Source organism: Octodon degus, unplaced genomic scaffold (assembly GCF_000260255.1).
Source record: "Octodon degus isolate 3935 unplaced genomic scaffold, OctDeg1.0 scaffold00213, whole genome shotgun sequence".
In the NCBI taxonomy this organism is placed as follows: domain Eukaryota; kingdom Metazoa; phylum Chordata; class Mammalia; order Rodentia; family Octodontidae; genus Octodon; species Octodon degus.
Window position 1 is genome coordinate 381,338 of NW_004524789.1, and position 7,726 is coordinate 389,063.

Consider the following 7,726-nt stretch of genomic DNA (forward strand, 5'->3'; position numbering starts at 1 on the left):
CTCAGGAATACTGGGCCCTGTAGTTTCCTTTGAAGTTATTTACTGCATTGAGTTACACAACAACTACAACATAATTTTGATTTAGAGGTAAAATTGCTTTATATGGTAAAAATGTTCTTACTTCCTTTACACTAGACTGACATGTAAAAGTTCTGTTTATAGGTTCCTCTAATTTTTAGCATTTCAACAATGATATAGTTTTAACACTGTGTTCAGATAGAATTTGACACCCTGATGGGTCTCCTGAAACTTAAGGTCAGTTCCCCATCAGTGAAGTCTTAAAGATCCTCAAAATGAGAGCTTACTAATGCTACTAATGAGCCATTCAATTATGAATATTAAGAATACAACTTTGTCATGAATATTACAAACTTTCCTAAAGTTGCCATCATAAAATGCTTATTAATGTTGGTTTTTCTCATTTTTTCTTTTTCCTTTTTTTTTTTTTTATGGTGGAACTAAGAATTGAATCCAGGCCCTTGTGCTTGCCAGGGAAGCACTTATTCTACTGAGCCATCTCCGGCCCGGTTTTTCTCATTTTTTCTACTGAAGCTTTTTTTTTTTTTTCCTTACAAACAAGAAATTCATAGCACCAAGTTAAATTTTTATTTATGCTGAATGCCAGGTGCTAATTGAACTCCAAGAAGAAAAGTGATTTTTTTTTCTAGCATCATAGGAGTTTTATTGTGCAGTGAAACTTTTAAACTATCAATACAAATTCCAGGGGGACCCACCCATCAGCTCAGTTGTTGGGGCCGGGAAGATGGCTCAGTGGAATAAGCACTTCCCTGGCAAGCACAAGGGCCTGTGTTCAATCCCTGGTTTCACAAAAAACAAAAAACAAACAAACAAAAAAAAGAATGCCAGGATACTATGTAAAACATGCACAGGAATATTTTTCAACTTGATTTTGAATAGTTCACAAACATTTCCTACATAATCCAACATACAACAGAAATGGTACATCTTTTTCTTGCAATTTGCATACAATGGAAAACATGTATATATATTTATACAAAGTTTAACAGACACTAGAAGGTTGACAGTTTAATAAGTCTATAGGTGAGAAATGTAATCAAAATAATCAGAATTTGTTCAGCATCCATCACGTCCATCACCAAGTGTTACTTTAATAAAACCCACTGCCAATTAGGTTTCCAGAATATATATTATATATAAAGTATCACCAAGTGTTACTTTAATAAAACCCACTGCCAATTAGGTTTCCAGAATATATATTATATATAAAGTATCACCAAGTGTTACTTTAATAAAACCCACTGCCAATTAGGTTTCCAGAATATATATTATATATAAAGTATCACCAAGTGTTACTTTAATAAAACCCACTGCCAATTAGGTTTCCAGAATATATATTATATTTTCAATTTGTAGTACTGCTGCCCACCTTGGTTCTTTACAACTAACAGAAAACTGCTGAAAAGTAGGGGCAAGCATTTGCAAAAACAAAAAGCCTCCAGCTTATTATAAGCATGACATGTACGAGGGAACTTCTTCCCAAGCAATGACTGAAACCATCAAGAAATCGCCAGAACTGAATTTGCCAATGTATTCTGCCTGTATCTAAGAGATATACGGTTCTTATTTCCAGCAGAGGAGCTGAAAAATCAAAGTGTTTAGTTTAGGGGTGCACTGGGAAATTCAGCCACTATTTGAAAATTGACTGTCTTTATTTAAAAAAAAAAGACCACCAAAATAGATTCACTAAATTTATTTAAAAATCTTAAAATGTTTCTGACAGAAGAGTATCACATCCTGCACACTGCTCTGCACACATGCCAGGGACACGGGGACTACTGTTACTCTCTGTCCCACCCTCCAAATGTTTACAGTGGCCACACAAAGTAAGGTGTTCACAATAATTACATGGGGGGAATTTTTTTAAACCACGAATAATAAACAAAAAACAAAATCCACTCATTCTGTTGCTGTTTTAAAATTTCAGTGTTAGTTTCTGTACACCCTCCCCCCAACCCTGTTTGTAAGGAACTAAAACATTACATCTGGTGAGCAGCAAAGATTTCACTACACCTCAAATGCAGAACACCTACGAATCAAAGGAATGTTGGCTTTTTAAACAGAAGCAGATTAAAATCGATGCAGGATTCTTTCAGCTCTTCACCAGTCTTAGAAAAACTTTCCAGAATACTGCTCCACACTATAAGAAAGAAAAAATATCTTGCATTAGAATCCTTCAACATCTGCACACTGCTTCACACTGCTCTGCAGCAAATACCATGCATTCTGTACCTGGTCCTGTGTTCCTGCAATGATAATGATCCGATCTTCAGATCCGTCTAAGGGCTCATCAATTTTGATAGAAGCTCCTGATTTGTGATGGCTTTGATCTGCTGACCACCTTTACCAATAATAGATCCAGCCAAATCTTTGGAAATAGTTACTTGTGTAGTAATAAGAGGCCCACCAAGATCATCATATGAGCCATGATCCCCTGCATAGGAATAACCATATCCAGAGCCACCCTGTGGTTCACAGGCCATCTGCCATTCTAATGGGCTCCATGTATCTATTGCAGTCCTAAGTTTCATCAGCATTGAAACCAACCATGCCATCATACTGATCTCCAGACCTTCCTCTTCTATCATAGGCCATTAGGGCCTCCTCTCTGTTGTGGCGGTGGTGGCGGAAGAGGAAAATTCTGAGCTCTGCTACCATCCCAGCCACCTCAACCAGCAGGAGGGGTGGTGGTCGCCAGTGAGGGCTCATGTCATCATAATCTCTTCTAGAGGGAGGCATGGGATACCTACCCTGACCAGGAAGCATTCTTTCAAAACTACCTCTCCCCCACATAGGAAATCCTATAGGCCGTCCACGGCAGTCATCAAACATCATGGTAAAGCCACCATAGTCAGCTTTCCTCCAATAAGAACAACTCTGTTAGTAGAATGAGGACAGCATTCTTGGAAAAGCTTGATTGTTGTCTGAGTGTTCTCTTGAAGCTCTTTGATTTTAGCACCTTTGACCCCAATAATTCCTCCTGCCAGACTTTGATGAATTAACAGTCTCAACTCGCAGTCAAAGTCACTTCCTTTATAGTGTTGGTACTCTTCCAAGGTAGGGATGATTTTCTTCAGAATTTCTCCAACTGTTTCATTATCAGCACTGATAATCAATATGTACTCGGGGCCACTGCTGTCTGAGACTGAAACACTGGCACTGTAGTCTGCATGGAGAACCTTAATGTTTTTGCCTTCTTTTCTAATCACTGCTCTAGAATTCTTGCTCTGAAGCAGAATTCGTATTTCAACCATCTCATTGGTGTTTCCAGATCTTTTAAATGTTTGCTCCTCTTTCATATCTTCTGCAGGATGTTTACCAAAGTCACCATTGGTTTCAGTGTTGGGGAAGGTCTCCTCTGGCTGCTCAGTTTCCATTTTCTTGTATTAAATGGACACACCATTCACATGAGTCCGCCTTCCTCCACTGCCACGCAGCCTAGATGGTCAGAGCTAGACAAAAGTGCAAGAAAAGTGATTTTTGTTTTGCTCAGATGAGTTCTGTGCTAAGTCTATGCCACATAGAAGCATTACATTTAGCAAGGCAGTGGGGCACAAAAAATAGAATAGTGGAGTATTTGCTTCTTTTTAACCATTCACCCCTAAGTAGATGATTTATTTTAAATCATGATTTAAAATACAGGTAACATAGCATTTGATACAAAATGTAAAGATAAATTAGATGGAAAAATTTATTGGTCATAATCACTAATGATAAGCCTGAAAGTCTTGGTTTTCTAAACTCAGTACAGTATAACTAATTATTCTCATAGCTTGCTATCTGACAGACACCAATATGCAAATTCATCTGGAAAGAAAAATCATTTGTCATTTGCTTATATATGGAAAAGTTTGATATTCAGAGAATTATCACTGTCATCATGATGAACATTTATAGCCATAATTTTCCAAAACAATTGTTTTAATGTTCCAATTTATAATAAAAATCAAGTACAGAACTGTTACAGTTTGTGTGTAGTTGTCCCCCTAAAGCCTCATGCAGTCATGGGGCAACTTCTGGAGTTGGTGAGAGACTCTCAATCCAATGCTGGGATTGCAGGTGTGAGTGCTACCCTGGCCCTGGGTGGGTAATCTGCATTACAATATAGAGAAGGGAGAAAAGCCAGCTAGCTGCCTGAGCTGCTGCCACTCTCCTTTTTTTTGCCCTTTACCGCCAGGAATGGCTGCTCTGTGCCATATGCCACTCTGCCTTGGAGCCAGCTGAGCATGGATTGAAACCTCCAATAACTATGAGCTAAATAAACCTTTCCTTAATTTTGGGTGTTGGGTATTTTGTCCCAGCAATGAGAGAAAAGTAACCAAAAAATGACATAAATCCAGTTACCCAAAGAAGGTGTTTAAGGCCTGGAAAGCAAGAATTTGAGGACTTTGTAGATTTAGAGTTTTCTTTTTTACTTGCTTTAACTTACCCTGTACAATCAGAATCTATGTGATCTTGTTGTTTTAGGACATTATGTTGGGTATTTATTGATCTCAACTATAATATTGTTGGTGCAACTATGGTGATTAATCCATATAGGCTAAAGGACAACCCATTCCTGGTTCAGTGACCATGGGCCTGTGTATCCCTGGGTCTGAAAGAATAACTGGGATTGCCTTCCTTTCAAGGCTGTCAGAGGAAGTACTGACAAAGTGTGGGCAAACCCTGTAACTATTTATATGTATAAAAATCTTATTTTAAAATATAAGAATCATGTAACACCTTTATAAAATAAAATACAGCATGCTAATGAAGTAAAAGCAAATTGATAAATTTGTATTGTTTGACTGTTACAAATTTTAAAATATGGATATAGTTTTTTAACAAAAGCAAATTAAGTTTAGTATGCTACAATCTTTGCAAGGAAAAACTGTGTGTCAGGTACCTTTTCTTCTGTATCAATTAAATTACATGCCTCAGATGGGAAACCCTATGAAATCGCCATGTTTTATTAACAATAATGCCCCATATTACAAATGAAGAAATTGAAATAGAGAAGGCTAAATGTAATGTTTAAATTCAAGAAAGAGAACCAGAATTTGAAAAAACTTAGTGATCTGGCTCCAGAGATCAGAGTTTATTCGTTATGCTATGTGTATAAGGAGACCACATGGCATAGTTTCATTACTTAACTAAGAGGAATTGCCTTTTACAATTTTCCATTCACTTCTCTGCAAAAACAAAAAACAAGGACCTATTACAAAAGAAGTTCTCGCTCTTGCTCTTTGCCGCCGCCATGAAAGGTTGCTTTCTGCTGTGTGCTGCTCTGCCTTGGAGCCAGCTGAGTATGGACTGAAGCCTCCAGTAACTCCTTGCCTTACACCCCAACAAAACTCTGATTGCAACTGGTCAAGTTGGGAAGGAGCCGTATATATGCATATGGGATTCCTATAATGTCCAGACTGTGTCTATTCTTAAGGATGTCCACACACATGGAGTTGCCTGCCTGGCTTTTGACTCAGATGGACAGGTATTGTTCTTCTTTTTCTTAGCGTTTAGCTTCTGTGGGATTAGATGCCAAAAACACAGTCTGCATTTGGGACTGGAGAAAGGGAAAACTTCTAGCCTCGGCCACTGGCCATTCTGATCGGATTTTTGATATTTCCTGGGATCCATATCAGCCAAACAGAGTGGTTAGCTGTGGAGTAAAACATATAAAGTTTTGGACACTGTGTGGAAATGCCCTGACTGCAAAAAGAGGAATATTTGGCAAGACTGGAGATCTTCAGACCATCCTTTGCCTTGCATGTGCCAAAGAGGACATCACCTATTCTGGTGCTTTAAATGGAGACATCTATGTCTGGAAAGGGCTCAATTTAGTCCGCACCATTCAAGGAGCACATAGTGCTGGAATCTTTAGCATGTATGCTTGTGAAGAAGGCTTTGCCACAGGTGGGCGAGATGGTTGTATACGATTATGGGACATGGACTTTAAACCAATAACCAAAATTGATCTCAGGGAAACAGAACAAGGATATAAAGGTAATGTGTGAAGAAATAATTCTAAGAATCAACAAATAAGATTATATAAAATTAAAAAGTTTCTGCACACTAAAGAAAGAACCAAGTGAAGAAACAACCTACAGAATGAAAAAAAAAATTTTGCTAGCTGTTCTTCAGAGGACTCACATCTAGAATATATAAAGAACTTGAGAAATTAGGCCCCCTCTGAATACCAATTAAAACATGAGCAATTGGGATTAATAGACATTTTTCAAAAGAAATATAAATAACCAATAAGTACACATGAAAAAATACTCAGTATTTTTGGCCATTAGGGAAATACACTGAGGCAACACTGAATTCAATTTTATTCTAAATAATAGCTATTATCAAGGACTCAAAGGACAAATAAGGGGGAAAGGAATACTTAAAATCGTTGGTGGGAATGTAACCTATACAACTACTATGGGAATCAGTGTGGTAATCCCTCGGAAACTAAAAGTACAAATTCTATATGACCCAGCTCTACCTCTCCTGGGTATATTTATGAAAGAGTTAAAGTCATCATAGTACAATGATAAGTGCACAGTGCAGGGTAGCTAAATGATGGAACCAATCTAGATGCCCATCAGCAGATGAGTGGATAAAGAAAATGTTCATAGACACAGTGAAATATTCCTCGGCCGTAAAGAAGAATGCATTTGAGTCACTTGTAGAAAATGGAGACTCTAACATTAAGTGGAACAAATCAGAAACAGAAGGTTGAATATCACAAGGTTTCTCTTATATGAGACATCCAAAATATAAATAATTGAAAGAGAAAAACAAAAGAGGGATGATAGGAAAAAGGGAAGTAGACTTTTTGGAAGTGAAGAAAGAAGTTCTGGAGAAGGGGGGAAATGGCATCAAAGTGATCAATATGTAATATATATACACAGTAACTACCAAGAATAAATGTAATTATTATATACCACAAATATATACAAATAAGAAAGCTAAAATATAATATAAAAAGATTATATAGTTATTAATACATCTCTATTACTCTAAAAAGGGTAAATTTCATGTGAAACTCTTTGTTTCTGTTTATAAGAATTAAATATAATGTGAAGTTGGGTAAAAAAAAAAAAAGAAGTTCTCTTTTCTTATGACTTTGTTGAGCAGCTACTCCTCATTACAGGAACATAAAGTAGGGGAATATCCAGGAGGAGGGGAAAGAAGAACAAAGTTTTTTCTTTTTTGACAATGACTACCTCTTCTCGTTTGTTCTTTTTTTTAATGGTTCAACATAGAATCTATCTGATGGATTGAGATGATCTCAACTGATATACTCAAATGGAGAGATCAGGGAACCCCAGGAAGAACACATCCCACCATGAGAACACAGGTCTTAGACCAACCTTTACTCCATATTGGAGGGAAGTTGCTCTTGACTGTGCCACTAAAAATCAAAAAATTTTCCTTTACCCTCCCATCTTGAGGTTCTGGGTAGGCTTAGGGAGTGATGATAGCACTTCAGAAGTCCATGTGTAAAGTGGTACTGGCCGAAAGAGAACAAGAGTGACTGCTATGGCTTGGGCAGGAATCTGTTCTAACAGGTGATATGGCAGCCGGGTCCAGTATTCATCCAATTGTGAAAGAAGACCAATTAATTTTTTTTCTTCTATGTGTTTAGTGGAGGGTCTATAGGGTCTCACTACACAGATTGGACTTGTAGTTATTCTTCCTGTTTTTCAGTCTCCTG

At 37.4% G+C, this 7,726-nt stretch overlaps 1 pseudogene; it reads right to left on the minus strand.

The window, feature by feature from the left end:
* Nucleotides 1–2,205: 2,205 nt before the first annotated feature.
* On the minus strand, nt 2,206–3,416 carry LOC101568242 (annotated as a pseudogene).
* Nucleotides 3,417–7,726: the final 4,310 nt, after the last annotated feature.